Source organism: Suncus etruscus, chromosome 6 (assembly GCF_024139225.1).
Source record: "Suncus etruscus isolate mSunEtr1 chromosome 6, mSunEtr1.pri.cur, whole genome shotgun sequence".
NCBI classification, from domain to species: Eukaryota; Metazoa; Chordata; class Mammalia; order Eulipotyphla; family Soricidae; genus Suncus; species Suncus etruscus.
In genome coordinates this window covers 56,302,360-56,320,022 of record NC_064853.1, presented here as the reverse complement: position 1 = coordinate 56,320,022, position 17,663 = coordinate 56,302,360, and the positions used below count along the sequence as shown (strand labels likewise).

At 38.1% G+C, this 17,663-nt stretch overlaps 1 protein-coding gene across 1 annotated transcript in view; it reads right to left on the bottom strand.

Annotated features, from left to right (window-relative positions):
- Nucleotides 1-11,331, bottom strand: part of PLD1 (phospholipase D1) — a 212,008-nt gene extending 200,677 nt beyond the window's left edge. The window contains exon 1 of the mRNA XM_049775678.1: nt 11,197-11,331. The gene's annotated coding sequence lies outside the window, so the exon portion shown is untranslated. The remainder of the gene's footprint in view (nt 1-11,196) is intronic.
- Between the last annotated feature and the right edge of the window lie 6,332 nt (nt 11,332-17,663).

Genomic DNA, 17,663 nt, shown 5'->3' with positions numbered 1-17,663 from the left:
GAGGCCAGGTAAGTCAAAGAAGCCTGCCATCACTATGGAGTCAGTTCTCTAGGGGAAAGCTATTACAAAGCACACTGTGACAGGAGAAAAAGATGTATTCACTGCCATTTGCGACTCACAGAGGAGGCAAAGACTCCACTTGTATGGAGAAGGTAGGAAAAATCCAAACTCAGTTGAGGTAACAGGAAGCAGTACCTATCAAGGGGCAAGTGGAGTAGTACAACATCTTGCCCTTAGGACAGGCAATTCTGAAACTCTTATTTAAGACTGCCAGAATCTGACCTACTTCATACAGGATATTTTAGTGAGATCCTCATGATTCCAATAAAAATGTTAATGTTTTTTAAAAAATGGTAGCAACTCTTGACAAGATCCATATTTTCTCCTTCAAATATACACCAGCCCCCTTACATACCATTTTCCCTTAAATAATCCTCTCCCAATGCTTTAAAGAAATGGCTATATCCAAATTATAAATAATTACAATCACCTCATAATAAAATAGAATCATATATTTGGACTCCATACTCTTACCAGCATTTACATTATTTATAGTATTTAGTTTAGTATGAACTTTGTGAATATTATGTTTTATCTAAACCTCTCTGAACTAAAGTGGTGGGTAGCAATCTTGTTCAAAAGAACAGTGCCCTGTTTTCTTGGACCACTAGTGGATACTTTTAACAAATGAACATGAATAGTACAGTAAGATTAAAATGCCTTCGCAGACTTATTTCCCAGAGATCCAAGTATTGGTCCAAAAGAAGTAAAAGGCTATATGCTTTTGGGTAAATCTAGATATATTTTTGTCCAAAGACATTTCTCATAAATGATATCTCTGTCAAACAAAAAATAAAGCTGGAAATCCATATGAAATCATAACAAAAATTTCTCTTCCACTATACTGAGGAGATAGCACCTGTTAGGTGCTGGGACAGATTTTTATAAGTTCAAAGGTCAACAGTTCTCCAGTAGAGGCTCACAGACCAGGAGAGGAGACAAGTTTTGAACAGTCCATTCTGTATAAGAAAGAGTGGAGTGGGAGGTATGTTTGAGGATTGGAGGAGGTAACTGTTGAAAGACACCTTCGAAAGGAATCTTGAAGACCACAGAGGAATTCAGTGAGCACACTTGAATAGAAGCACATTCCAGAAAAAAAGGTGAACAGGTACAATGTGCTTTATTGTGCAATCTAATAAACAATAATAAAAAAAAAACAACCTTGCATGTTTGAGCAAGCCAGAAAGACAAGGTTAGAGCTTTAACTGTTCACAGATGTCATGGTGCCAGATTAGATATCTGTTTTACTATAAAAATAATACTATGAGAATCAAGTGGGGTGTGTAGGGGGTATATCTACAAGAGTATATATATATATATATATATATATATATATACATTTCTGTTTAATCTGTATAAGAAACATTTTTAAAAAGCACAACCACTAAGAAGGATATTTTATGCCTTCTATTTTAAAAAACACAACTACAAAGAAGGATGTTTTAAACCTTAAATAGGCAAGTAGTTTTGAAATTGAGTTCTAATTTTAGCTTTGCTCAAGATCAAAGTAGTTAAACATATAATGATATGGTGAATATAGCTTCATGCTGTAAATTCCAACATGTGATCCATGATAATGTTTTTGTGTCTCATGTGCCTCTCGCGCATGCATGAGACATGAAGTTGGACCAGAGATCCAGAGATCTCTCTTGGCCTGAGGCTCATATTTGATTGTCTCTTTCCATTTTTGATTTAGAATTATTCACTTAGCACAACTAGGAAAAACATTTTTTAACTTGTTATAGAAATGTTATCTCTCATTACCATGGTTATTACTGATGTTTCTCAATCATCATTCTACTAAGCCTATGCCTGGCTTTATTCCATAAACATTAATATGTGCATGCATGCTTGTGTGTGTTCAATAATATACAAATATTCTTGCAAAAAAATTCACTTAAACTTAAATCCTTTATAGGGCACAAAGTCATTTAAGTGACAGGCTACATTTTGACACTAACAATAAAACATTGCTAAAATGTGATTAACAATTATTATAGCACTATGTAGGCTTTATATACAAATATATAAATATGTTTCATTTTATTTAATAACAAAAACATATCAGGTAAATTCTAATATTATATGCAGCCAGAGTGATATTACAGTAGATAGGGTGGTCATCTTGCATGCAGCTGACCCAGGTTTGATCCCCAGCAATCCAGATGGATCTTTCAAGCCTATAAGGACAGAACCCTGACTGCAGATTAAGAACTAAATACCCTGAGCATTTCTGAGTGTGACTCCTAAACAAACAAAAATTACTATTATATTATATATTATAATATATTATATTTATATATAAATATATTAAATAATATATTATATTCACCTTTTTACAGACAAAGAAAGTGCATGTTGGCACAGAGACTGTATAGCCTGTCATTCTTACTACCAAATGCACCAACAATATAATATGGCACCATTCCCTTTTTGCATAGGCATACTAAAAAAAGGGGGAAATCTTATGTATAGAAACAAATTTTTATCTACTAGGGATAAGAGTCCTTACATTTTATAATACCTGGGCACCTCCCACCCTTAACATGAGTCATGTAGACCTGACTCCATATGATTGGACAGAGACCATCCAATCCCGAACCCCAGATCCCAAATGAAGATCCGACACAGCTCCTTGCAACAGCACCAGGAACCAAACTCCCCCTGGGGAATCCCTAATACCACTCTAGGAGCAATTTGCAACAGGTTGATACAACAACCTGACTATGAGGAAACAGCAAAAACTTGACCCAAGAGCAGGTTGCCCTATCTCATCACCTAATAGTAAGATGAAATGAGAAGACACACTGGCCCTTTACCTGCACAAAAACCAAGATCACTAATTACATAAGACAGACCTTGACAACCACAACAGGGCAAAATGTTTCCTGGGACCATTAGAAAGATCCTACCATAGCCTTCAGCCTAGGATTTGTACAAAAACCAAGACCTCTAACCTCAGAGTTCTGACTTTGACAACTGTGACTGAGCAGAACTTCTAGAGCCATAAAGAAAGACTGTATCCTAGGCTTTGACCTAGGATCTGTGCAAAAAAACAATATCACCAATTACAGAAGATTGATTACAACAAACGTGATGGAACAGATCTTCTAGAACCATAATGAAAGATTTTATCCTAGACTTTGTCCTATGTCCCATTGAAATATCAAGATCTCTAGCTACAGAGGACTGATTTTGTTTTTCACAACTGAGCAGAAAGTTACTTGGCACCATAAAAGACCTTGGGGTTCAATAATGAACGTGTATGAAGCCTGTAGTTGATCTCATGTCAATATGCTTCTAGCGTAGAGAAAGTCTGTATCTCCTAGGCCAAGGGAATTCCCTTTCTAAGTTCCTCAATACTTATTGTGTCTATGCAAAACACACACACACAAACACACACACAACCTAAGCCACAAAGCCTTGCCACACCAGCCCTTCTTTATTTTTCTGCTTTATTCTTCACACACACACACACACACACACACACACACACACACACACACACACACACACACACACTGGAAATTATTTGTTTTTATTCATCCAGCAAAAAAAGGGTCAGCTTTCTTTTTGCCTTCTCAGCAAGAGATTGTTAAGGTAATGAGATCTCAAAGCAATGGCATCTGTGTTTATCCAGGAGAAAGTTAATCACAAAAATATTCTCAAACTTCTTTTTGATTTAAAAAGTCATGGAGGAATCCAGTTCCTTCTCTTTCAAAGGCAGTGGGGTTGATAAATAGCATATATGTATACAAGAATGTGGTGCTATTAGACTCTGACAAGAAGGAAGACAGGGCTCAGGTGCCTCCTGTTTATACTACATCTGACCTTGACATATTACTACTTTGTTGTCTTTGGCCTTCAAGTAGAGCTAATTTTCTATCAACAAATTTTAGAAGCAGTATTTGAATAGACAAACAATAATACCCAAGTAAGACAATACTTTTAAGCACCCAGAATTATTCATATGTTCATACATTTTTACTATTATTTTTATAATTACATTGATTACACTCTTCCTTCTACCAGTAAAATCAGTGTAAGTATGAATGATAGGCAGTTTAACTTTCCTTGGATAGGCCTAATTGGTTTTTTTTTCCCTTTGCGGTTGTTGTTTTGGTGAAGATTTTTTATTGATGCTGTTGTTTTTTGTTTGTTTTTTTGTCATTGCTTGTTTTTCTTTTGTTGTTGTTTATGTTTTTCATTTTCTTTCCTTCCTTTTTTAAATTGATATTTATAGCCTCTAGATGGATTCCTCCCAACTTTTTTTTCTTCTTTCTTTTCTTTTTTCAACAGAACCACAGAACTTGTATCGTCTTGTTCTTCATAATTTGAGGGGGGGAAATGGATAGTACCAAAAGCAACCAGTCGTATGAACATTGAGTGAAAATAAAAAATGTTCAGACATAAGCACCAAACCCAAAGTCAATGACACCAGAATCAATACCCAATGTTCAACAAGCTATACACAAAGGAGATCTGTTACACTAGAAGTCCATGGGGCAAAGGAGGGAGGTATGGGATGCAGGCAGGGAACAGGGGTAGAGGGAGGACAACACTGGTGGTGGGAATGGTCCTAATTCATTGTCACTATGTACTTTAAATATTACTGTGAAAGACTTGTAATTCACTTTGATCACAATAAAAATTATTTAAAAAAAAAAAGGAATTGTATGTTAAAGTAATTTACTTAAGGTCTCACTTGCAAGCAGTGGTGTAATCTAAATGAACAATTGATCAACATAGCCTACCCTAAACCTAACCCTTACCCTAACCCTAAGCCTACAACAATCTCATATGTATTCCCAAAAGATAGTTGTATAGCAATGCACCCAGCCTTGCCTATCATGGCATGCTTTGTCAGACATAGACTCTAGCAAACCACTAGAGTGTCCCGAGTATTACCAGCACTGCAGAGCTCGAGCAATGAGCAGTAGTGCTTCTTCACTTGCATTAAACTTTGAGCCTGTCTTTCTAAGAATTACTAGTGGTGCCCCTGAGCCTCCTGAGCATTGCTTGGGAGGTCACAAAGCTTTTCTGAATATTGACTATTATCATTTGAATCCTAAATACAATGACTCCAGAAGTCACTTAAGTCTAGTAAGTAGGTGACAAAAATGACCCCACTGGATTTTAATCTCACAGTATTGGGTAGAGCAAGCACACAAAGTAATAATGTTTATGTAAATGTTCTTTAAGCATCAAAATATAATCACAAGCTTTCTCACCTGTCATATGGCTTCTTTGATGCGAACTATTCTAAAAGGGCACACCTAGAGGCAGATTGATCTACCACTGCATGTTCAGTTCTCATTTTAAATTTTATAAGACATTAGGCCATCATTATTTACATCATTATTCTTAACTGGATTACAGGTATAGAATCACCACTGAGTCGACTTCCCTCCAACAGGTTACATCCCACCTCTAAGTCTGCCTTGTTGCAGGCACACTTTTACATTTCTTTTTTGGAGTTTGAATTTGGTACTTGCAGTAGTGTTGACTCTGTAGTTTAGATATCTACATATACCTCATCTCTTCTGTACCACAGTATTTGTATTAAGTATATTTCATGATAAAAATAAGACTATTTTTGTACTTAAAGCTATTACTCTTACTTACTGCTCTTTTCCTTTTGTAATTTTTCTCTATTGGTTTTTAAAAAAGAAATTATTTTCTTATTCAAAGACATAAACTTTTCTTGCATGAGATATATATGCATTTAAAATACCTTTTCATTTGTATTTCTTTAAGCATAAGAGACATTTTATTTTTCCTTCTTTAGCTGAAATATTATTAATTTTTATTTCTTCAACCTAAGAGTATTTTCTTCCCTTCTTCCTTCCTTTCTCTACCTCCCTCCCTCCATTCCTCTTTCCCTCCCTTCTTCTATCCTTTCATCCTCCATTCTTCTCTCCCTCCCTCCCTCCCTTCTCTCCCTCCCTCCCTCCCTCCCTCCCTCCCTCCCTTCCTTCCTTCCTTCCTTCCTTCCTTCCTTCCTTCCTTCCTTCCTTCCTTCCTTCCTTCCTTCCTTCCTTCCTTCTTTTCTAGAGATAGAATCCATGGGTTCATACATTCAAGACAAATGCTCTGCTGCTGAACTATACTTCTGAACCCCCCACTTTTTTTTTATTAGTTTTTAAATATTTAACTTCTTTGGACCTTATTTTTATATATTGCTAAAGACTCAAAATTTAATTTCTACATGTTTCAATTTTATTTCTTTAAACTTTATTGATAGATTGATTGATTGGTTTTTGGACCACACCCAGCAGTGCTCAGTGGTTACTCCTAGCTTTGCACTCAGAAATCACCCCCTGGAAGGCTGGGGGGACCATATGGGATGCTAGGAATCGAACCTGGTCCCTCCCAGGTCAGCCTCATGCAAGGCAAACGCCCTACCACTGTGCTATCTCTCCAGCCTCATATGTTTCAATTTTAGCCAAATCTAGTGCAAGTTATTTATTTGCCCAACAAGTATCAAATGCATATTTTTGAAAAGTCTGCATTTTATTCAGATAGTCAAAAATTTATCTCCTTTATTTGCAAACAACTTGCTAGACCTACTTAGATCTGACAGGAACAAATTGTATTTGTTTTGTTTTGGTTTTATTTTTTATTTATTTATTTTTACAAATTATATTTTTTAAAAGAACTGCTTGTATCATTGTATCAAAAATACTGCTTGTATTATTTCCACTAAACCTCCAGATTCTTTTAAGAAAGATAAAATAGCCAGAGTTTTGATTATTAGTAGAAAATTACACAGAGCAAGAATGAAAAGAACACTGATTCAGGTCAAATTTAAGATAACCCACCAGAAAATATAAGTTCCCTGCTTTACTGGCTTAATTACTTTAGCTATTTATAGTCCAAAAAGTTCCAAGTTTAGTTTAAGTATTTAGAAGCCCATGCTCAGTGCTATGGGCTTAGTCTCCATATGGACTGGCTGCCATTGGTTTTGTTTTACTAACCAGGGGGCAAGAACTACATCCTGCCACTGACCACCAGTTCCTACCATGTCACCATCAAAACAAGCCAAAAAGTAGAGCACTCCACACTCAGTAGAAAAAGAAAGGACAAGCTTTACTAGTTGACAGGTCATCCATCATATTTGAATAGGAAAAGCAGCATAGATATCATTATTTACATGATTGCATCTACTCATCATAAATGCATGCTTGTATTGTCCGATAACATCAATGTCTCAGTTTTTCCCACCCTCATGCTCCTCTGAGACACTAGACTGTGACTTTTTCTTGGCAGTGTCTATGACTTGGAGCAGAATCCATAATGTTCCCCTGAGGGTTTCCTCATTTATAAATTAGGGATTATAAACACACTGGGATCCAGAGTTGTGAGGATCAAGAGGCTCAGAAAAGTGGCTGTGCCAAAAAATTTGAAGTGCATGGGAAGGCAGGGTTGTGGGTCATACCTTGTGGTGCTCAAGTTTTATTCCTGACTCTGTGCTCAGGGATCACTCCTGGAAGGGTTCAGGAGACCACATGAGGTAGAAGGGATCAACCATGATGGCTGCATTCAAGACAAGTGTACTACTGCTCTGGCAATAGTTGCTCTAGCAAACGAACTATTGTTTGTTTTGGGTTTTTTTGCATTTTTGTTTTTTATTTTTTAAATAAAAATTTTAAGTGAATCACCATGAGATACAGTTACAAAATAGTTCACAATTGGGTTTCAGTCAATGTCCAGCACCCATTTCTTCATCAGTGCACATTTCCTGCTACCAATGTCCCCAGCTTTCCTCCCACCCACCTTTTCCCCTCCCCTCCCTTCAGCTAGCCTCTATGGCAGACATTTTTCTTCTCTCTGTCTATCTCTGTCTTTCTCTCTCACTCTCGCTTACTCACATCCACACACTTTCTCTCTCTTTCAGTCTTCCTTTATTTCCCTTTTAGACTATGGTACATCTGCACAATGGAATACTACACAGCTGTTATGAAAAGTAAAGCCATAAAATGTGCTTATTCATACATGAATATGGAGAGTATAAGCTCAGCAAAATGAGTCAGAGTGAAAGGATAGACAGAATTATTGCATTCATTTGTGGGATATTGAAAAGAAGACAGTATGGTAATAATATCCAAAGACATTAGAGACAAGAGCAGGAAAACTGGTTCATGGGAGAAAGTTCACTACAAAGAGCAGCAAGGTGTAATAGGGCAGAGAAGTGATCACTATGACAATGATAGCTGAAATGATGACTCAAGTGTTAGTTTTATTACTACTATCACTACCTATCCTACCTCTGTAGCAGCCATGACTACAATGACTATCAACCCCAGAAAGGGACCAATTTAAAACTAAGCTCCTCAGAAAGAGAAAGGGAACTGTGACAGGGTAGGCTGTGGTCAGCTGAGCTCTCAGAGTAAAATCCCTCTTCAACCGCTGCAACCCCCATAAGGCCCTAACACATCAGCACTTTTATTCAGCAGGGTCAAGGGCAAGAAAGATGGAGTGGATGCGTGGGCAGGGGAATGAAAAAGTCAAGTGTGATGTTGACATGTAGCTATTACAGAAATCTCTATGGCCAGAGTACTTTAAATGCCAACAAGAATGAAGGAGATCCATTAACCAATGCAAATGGATCATCTCAAAGCTTTATTTAAGTTAAATGAGCTAAGAGTTAATACTGGGGTTTGGTCACTGGTTTTATTTCTTGCACTCTCTGTTTCAAGCCTCAAGCACTACAGAGCCAGGAATTACTCCTGAGCATCACAATGTGTGCCCTGAATAAATAAAATAAAACAAATTTAGATGGTATGAATGCTGCTGGGAAGATAGCTCAAAGGGCAGGAGTGCAGGTTCTGTAATACAAACCTGGAGTTGGTTCCTAAAAACTACATCGTCCTCTAAGCACTGTTGCTAGGAGTAACTGCTCAGTGTGATCCAAAATAAAATAATCAATTATATAGTATGAATACACTTGTCTTTAGCTATGAGGAAAAAAATGCAACTAAAGTAAACCAGTCTGGAAGGATAAACACATAAATTGCTATGCTATTCCAAATCTACAATCATTATTAAGATTTACTTAGATAATTTATCCCCAAATGACTGATTCTGAGCCTGGTCCTGCAGTCTTATTTTCTCAATCACCACGTTTGGAGGATATTTATTTTAAAGGATATTTGGGGAAATTCAAAACTCTTTTTTTAGGGAGTTCTTTTTTTTTTCCCCCACCCCTTCCCAGGGAGTTCTTCTTAATCATACATACACTATTCTCTTATTTCTAATCAGCAATATTTCTGTTTTGCTATTATTTCTAGATAAAAAGTTGGTGAAGCAGCACTTGGGAACAAAGATCTGAGATTTACCTGTTATAAATAAACTTTTATAAGTCTTTTACCCATAATCAGTAAGCCTAGGCAAGTAATCAGTAAGTAAAACATCTTAATAGATCTCTTTAAAATTATCAGACGTTTACAATCAAGCTGACAAAGGTCTACTTTTAAAATTTAAATTAAAGAGCAGGTGACAGCACAGAGTGAGGCGGTACTTGCACTCCTCCCTTTTGTAATTATGCTTTTTAAACACTGTGGTTTACAAGGCTCTTCACAACACAGTTGTGTTTTTCCCCCCATAAAGTTGTTCATGATTGAGTTTTGGACAGGGTACACAAAACCCTTCACCAGTGCATATTTTCACATCCTTTATAATGGTACTCCAAGTACCAAAGGAGTGCATGACTCCTGAGCTTAGTAGACCCAGGATTAACCCAGAGCCAGAAATAACCCCTACGCATTGCTATTAAGACCCTAGAAAATAACAATAAATCAAATTTAAATTAATAGCATCTAATAACTAATAGTGACAGAGGAGCAAATCAGAGGGACCTTTGCTTTTTTGTTTTTTTGTTTTTGAGAAAACTAAAAGGACATCGTGGACTTGGCATCAAAGAAAGTACCTACAGAGGCAGAGGTAATAGCATAGTACCTATCCAATCGTGTCATGAAATATAAAGTCCAGTCAACTTTATAATTTGAAAATGAGAGATACCTATAACTTTATAACTGCAGCCTCACAAAGCTGAGAACTTAAAGTTTAGCAAGCCATGTCAATGATTTTCTTTCTAAGTACTGGGTTCTTTGTCCATTTTCCCTCAATATTATTTTTAAAAAAAATGAAGAACATAAAAGAATAGAACCTTTTAAAATACTGATACATTATCTTGAACTTTACCATTCTTAAAATTAAAATGTACAAATATCTCATAAAGCATGGCAAAACATAAAAACGCCTCTACTCTTACAAAGAACAATTTCATGCTGGAATGCTTCAGTAACACATTAACAAAGATAAAGTGACTCTTTTGATCTTTAAATTGAGGAAATTAGGTAGATGCTCTCCTGATACTTTATTTTATTGGCTTAATTTCTTTTTATCGCTACTAGCAGTACTTTAGTGTTTTACAAGGCACAATCCATTTTACAGCCATGTTTACTCCTAGGGTAACCTTGGAATCTGAGGAATAAAATCCCAAGAAGAAAAACAGTGACAGCTAAGAAGGGATCCGGCCCTATTTAATCCACCTGTCCTCAGCCCAGAGCAATGTCTAGGGCAGATGGGGCCTTCTAAAAAACTCCAGTCTTCTCCACGAAGTCATTAAGATGATACCGTGGTTCAGCATAACTGTGACCTGCCCGTCTGCAGGCTGCACCAGATAGGCGTGCAAGAGGTAGAACAGCGAAGCACAACATGTAGCCCCTGCTTCTGGCTGCCTGATGGTCAAAACTATAGTAAGATCAACTGCCTAGAAGATCACAATCATGCTTTAAAAGATTTCAATTGACTGGGAGGAAACAATGAAAATTATCTTTGGATAAGAAACAGAAAATGCTTTACAAACAAATACAAAAGTCTCGAATAAAAATCCAACACACATGCTGTTTCTTCTCGGCTTTCACTTACAGTTAATATCGTCCAACTTTGCAGCTTTTATTTTAAAGAGAAGCATAACCCCAAACCCCAAGTTTTGTAATCAACAAACTCAATCATTCTCTGAAAGAATATACTAGCCACAGACATGCAATACTGCCTGTCATATTGCTCGATAGGTCCGGGATTGAGGGGTGGGGTAGAGGGGCTGAGAAAGTCAAAACTTTATTTACTAACCTGAGGCCCCAGAGAAAGTAGTCGCTTCATGGTGCTTTCAACAGAAATCCTTACTGTGAAACTAATCTCCAAAGCAGATGACAGCAAGAGGGGAAACTGACTACACTGAGATTTCACATAAACACCAAAAACAATCTGTTCCCAGGCCGGCCGGGTTTGGGCCGACTTCCTACAGGCAACTTAAGTCCCGGCCAACCCCACAAAGCACTTTAGCCTATAAGCTTTGGTAATGAACTTGAAACCACTCCCCATATGTTAAATAGACTCCAGGCTGCACTGTGGAAAAAGAAAAGCCACGTACAGAATGAGCTAAGGCTTCAAGGTTTATTTTCGTACTTGCCGCCCAGGAAAACTTTTAACACACAGAGTTACAGAGCACACTCGCTCCCCCCAACCTCCACATTACATTTAAACACGGGGGCTACTGTCTGGTCTCCTGTAAGACCTTGAAATGAGTTCTTATGTTGCTATTCAACTGCAGCTTCACAAAGCTGAGAACTTAAAGTTTAGCAAGCCATGTCAATGATTTTCTTTCTAAGTACTGGGTTCTTTCTCCATTTTCCCTCAATATTATTTAAAAAATATGAAGAACATAAAAGAATAGAACCTTTTAAAATACTTTTAAAATATTGTTCTGCTGGAGGCCGAACACACAACGCCACACTTTCACATCGCCTTCAAGAGAGACACGTGGTGTTTAACTGTTTGTGAGACTGGATCACATCTGAACACGACTTTCCGATCTTTTCCTGAATAGCATTAAAGAAACCCTCCACAGTCTCCAAATGAACTTACTTTCAAGAGGACATTTTACTAAAGAGCCTTCTAACTTCTGATTCTAAGTCTGCATCTGAAAGATAATCACTCAAAATTTAGTTTTACCATCTATATGTACGTTATGTTTATAAGGTCAGAAAGATTCAATTGCCTTTAAAATGAAACTCAAGAACGTTTCAAAGTAAACCATTTCAAGGTTGTAAGAACATGGTTCAGGGGTAGAACACTTGACTGAAAAGTTCAACATTTAAATGTGTTTTTCATACTAGAAAAGTGTAACTTGTAATTTTTTAAGGCAGCTAATTGTCATAACTTGGTCAATATTATATTATCCTATGATTTAACAAAGGAGAATACATGCTCAGCTTTTAACATGCTGTGTCAGACCCAAGAATAGTTTTGATTCTAGTTTTTGGCTTCTAAGATTTTCTCCTTTCTTTAAAATATATTTAACATAATATTCAAGAATGCCTATTATTTTTTTCACTAAATCATATAATCAGACCAAAAATTCTGAGAAAAGCGTAATGCGTATGCTTTCAAATGCTTTCCAAGTAATTCTTGTAAAAGTCTATGAACAAAATTATACATGAAAAGCAGGAGGTTTTCTCAGATATAAAACTTGCCCTTACTCCCCAGATCTCCCTTACACATACAACCCACACACCTCAGATCAGCATGATAAAGTTTCTCTTGGAGTCTCTAAAAGATTAGGTAGGTTCAAGGGGAAGATCCACACCTCAGTGAGGAAAGAAAATTGTCTATAAGGCTGCTGCTCATACCTTATAAGGATCTACTGCCCCACCTGGTGGTCAAACCAAGAAAAGATTGAAACAGCCCCAGAGAATATAAGTTAAAAAAAAAAAGAAAAAAAGCACATCAGTGTTGTGCAATGTATGATAGAGTTCATGTAAAGTTTACCCCTTCCTCTCCACAGAAGTGGAATATTTCTAGGAGATAGGAAAATATTTAATCCCCCAAAGTAATTATATTTCAAATCATCAGTTTCATGTGGATTTGGTTTGCAAACACACATAACGATTTGCATTCACAAAGAAACCCTCTGCTAAATCATACTGATCTCCTGTTTGCCCGAAGACTTACAGGAAAATCCCTGGAAAGTCAACATAGTCTCTGAAATGAAAGAAACATGGATGATTCCGCTTCAACCAATGATGCCAAGTGGGGCACTAAATTCTGGAATGTAAATTAACTCCACGGGAGTTTTTCTATATTTCTGTCAACTTTCTAAATTTCTATATTTTTCTGTCCTTCTGTCAAAAGGAGTTTTTCTATATATATATATATATTTGGTTTTTGGGCCACACCCGGTGACGCTCAGGGGTTACTCCTGGCTATGCGCTCAGAAGTTGCTCCTGGCTTCTTGGGGGACCATATGGGACGCCGGGGGATGGAACCGCGGTCCGTCCTAGGCTAACGCAGGTAAGGCAGGCACCTTACCTTTAGCGCCACCGCCCGGCCCCGTTTTTCTATATTTTTGTCTCAGAAATTATTTTTATTAAAATCAGTATCTGGAGCCGGAACGGTGGCACAGGCGGTAAGGTGTTTGCCTTGCATGCGCTAACCTAGGATGGACCGAAGTTCGATCCCTCCCCCCAAGCCAGGAGCGATTTCTGAGTGCATTGCCAGGAGAAACCCCTGAGCATCACCAGGTGTGGCCCCAAAAACAAACAACAAAAAAAACCAATGTCTGATATCAAACTCAATGGCAATTTTAAAAAATACCTAAATATTGAGTCCCAATTATACTACGCTCTTTAATAGAACTCCAGCAAAAAATAAAGGTAAAAAAGTAAAGTCACACCACTGAACTGAAATCAAATGATTAAACAGTGTAAACAGTGTTCTATGCACTGTTTACATATTATATGCTTATTAGTCTGTTCAAATCCTTTCTACAAATGAGTCATGGTTCTAAAGGTTCTTGAACAGAAAGTCGGCTTAACCTTACTACACTTTATTTTTCCAGTCCTGGAAAGTAATAACTTCTAGGAGTAGCAGATAAGACAAGTTGAGCTGAGAATAGGATCTGGATCTCCAGAGACTTCTCATTCTTCCCCTGAAATGAAATAAAATGCCCTCCAATGTAATTATATTCCTCTATACTTGTTTTGATATGCTTGTCTTTCCCAAGCTAGAAACTCACTCCAGAGCCAGCCTTGAGACAGTATGTGATTTTGAGGCCACAAGGAGAGAACACATCAAGGAAGCCAGTTATTGTCTCTGCACAAACTTATAATTAGGTGGATATAGGGAAAATTGATTTGCCAATCTTCTTGGATGCTTTATATAAGATCTCAGATATACAGAAATGTTCTTGCTTCTTAAAACTGTGCCCTTGAGCTTAAGAGATAACTCAAGGGGTTGGGCACATGCTTTGCTTCTGTACCACTTGATGGCTTGAGCACTACCAGGAGCAATCCTGAGCACAGAGATGGAAGTGAACCAAAAACAAAACAAAAGTGAACCATATTAATACCAAGACACCTGCCTCTTTCTTCAGTCTCTCCTTGTCCTGCTGATATGTGACACAGTTTTGAGTTATATTCAGGAAGTTCACTAAGGAGACACCATGACCATACCCAGCTGTGGCCTAAAAGCCAAAAATTTTCAAACAGTAATAATAAACTAGGAGCTAAATTTTCATATGACCCAGCAATTACACTTCTTGGCATCTACTCCAAGAGCCAAACAAGCTCTAGTTAGAAAAGACGACTGGGGGCTGGAGAGATAGCATGGAGGTAAGGCGTTTGCCTTTCATGCAAGAGGTCATCGGTTCGAATCCCAGCGTCCCATATGGTCCCCCGTGCCTGCCAGGAGCAATTTCTGAGCATGGAGCCAGGAGTAACCCCTGAGCACTGCCGGGTGTGACCCAAAAACCACAAAAAAAAAAAAAAAAAAAGAAAAGACGACTGTATAAAAATGAAAAAAAAAAAAAAGACAACTGTATTCCTATGGGTACTGGAACACTCTTCACGATAGCCAAAATCTGGAAACAACCCAAGTGTCTAAGAAGAGAGAAATGGATAAAGAAACTGTGGCACAGATACACCATGAAATACTACTAGGGTGTAAGAAAAGATAAATTGGTAGAATTTTCTGCCACGTGGATGAATCTGAAGAGCATCATTGTGAAATTGGTCAGAGGGAGAGAGTCGGACACAGAATGATCTCTGTCATACATGGAAATATAAAGAAACAAAGCAGAAGAAAAACAAATCGCCAAAGGCAACAGAAACTGAGAATTGGTCTTTGGAAAAAAGCTCACCAGGAATGGAATTGGGCAATAGAGATTGATGGGATGAGAGTGAAGGGAAATGGTCACTCTGGTGGAGGATGGGGTACAAGAATGCTTTACGCATAAAACCCTACATTAACTGTTTTGTTGACTAAGGTGCCTAAAATAAAATTAAGGAATAACTTGGGGGTGGAGTAGGCCACACCTATTAGGTCTCATCTCAGATCTTACATTTGCACTTAGGGATCAGACCTGGCAGGTCTCACAGGACGATATGGGTAACTTGAATGAAGCTTCAGTCCATCTCTCTAGCCCCTAAAAAGATAAAAAAAAAAAATTAAAGTACAAGTTTTGGGGTTGGGAGAAAGCTCAAGGGCCTAAGGACTATGGGAACCCCAGATTAGATCTCCAGCACAGGATAGTTACAGCACTACTCATGGAGGAGCCCCCAAGACCACTGCACATAGGCCCTACGTCAAAAAAAACTGAAGGAGAAATAAAGATTTGTCTGAAATTCCAACCCAAGATCAGCTGAATGTGTGTGAGTCTCCAGAGAAGAGAAGAGACCATTGCCATCCCACTCTCAGAGATCCAAGTCATGCACACATCAGGGTGCAGTGAAGAATGGATCCTTTCTTGCGGGGTGGGGGGTGGGGGGCACACATCAATGCTAAGGGGCTATTCCAGGGTTGATGCCTGGTATACTGGAATTACTGCTGGAAAACCAGGCAGTTCCAGGGACTGACCTGTACACTCTGCATGTCAAGCCTACATGCCAGCCCTTTAACCTCTCTTCTCTGCTGGCAAGAAGGATCCCTTTGAGCAACCACATTAGCTAAACCACAAAACGTACCCAAAGCATGAGGAGTGCAGAGCCCCGAATCCTGCTTTCCTTCAGACTGCCATTTACTGGCAAGTTAACTATTTTTTAGCTTATTTACTCAGTGCTCTTTTATTTAGTTCTGATTGGCTATCTAGGATGAATGACAAGATTTACAATATTTCAACTGTTTCATTTTCCTTTGGCTATAAAGAGAATGAAAGCCTGTACTTAAGCAATTAGTCTGAAATTAGAGAGATGAGCTGGAACAATGCACCCTCTGTACTCTCTGCCAGTGCTCACCACTGGCCTTCATTATTGAATCTAGTGACGAGTGTTGCTAGGGTTGCCTGGAGGATAATGTTGCTTATTGTCTTTATCCCCACTCCCTCTTCTGAAACATCTGCCATGGCTCCTATCTGCATTTTGATTTGTTTGTTTTGCTGATGCTTACAGAGTTCTTTTCTTAATTACTGCAAACTGCTTTGAATCTAGTCAAATCTTACAAAAATGTACCAGTTAAGTAACTTAGTAAGAACAAAATAATTTCAAGGTGTGCTCCAGTCATCATTTTATATGACTGCTAGTTTACAGGAAATTATTCAATTAGGATAAATAGTACTTCATGGCTATCTATTGTGCGTGTTGGAAGGGTGAATGGGAGTGTTGGAGGGACAGAGAGAGAAAGAGAGAGATCATAAATAACTCTAGTAGCCTTTCTACTATGTTTTTCCATCACACATGGTAACATACTCTTTTGGAAAACAAGTTGAATATGTCTTAATACACACGGTAAATTGAGTAATCCTGTTTGTTAATGGACCTTTATTTCTTGAATTTCTCGATTCTTTTAGTTCATGTTTATAATAGAGTCCTATTGCAAATAACCACCTGCTTTCTAATCACACACAATCATGTGAAAACTAGAGTAAGATTTTTTTAGAGTTACAAAAGAAAAAATGAGATGACAATTGGTTCCAGCCCTGAGAACAGAAGAGTGTGTTTGTGTGAGGGCAGGAAGAGTCCCTCCTGTGACTTCCTCCAGGAGCACAGATAACCCCTGTTAAGAAGGAAGAAAGAACACTAATGCCTGCATTGCAGATAGCAGAGACTGAATCTACATACATCCACATTCGTAGAACATGCTCCTTCTTTTCAGGCATTCCTGGAACACATTCCCTTCTTTTCAGACACCCAGAAGCACTTCCTTGCCCAATCTAAGGAAGGGAGAACTTCTGGCTGCCCTGGCCATGCCTGCAGAAACCTTTTCCTTACTCTCAAACTTGCCTCTTCCTTGCATGATACCTCTTCCTCCAGGAAGATTGCCTTATTCAGTTTTTCAGATTACCTATTTTTTTCTTCAGCTTAGGTTTATGCCACTGCCTATCTACAGTACCCTTTCTCCTCATTACAGTGGATTATAAGCCTCCCCAACATTACCAAGAAGTCCCCAAACCCACATCCTCCATTGAACCTTCTCATATCACGCTGCTAAATTTGCTTTAACCAACTTGCTTGAAAACTTTATCTTTCCATCCCTTTGTCGCTGAGATTGGATTGGTAGCAGTAGTCAGGTCACTCACACACACACTTGGCTATCATGCTCTTGCA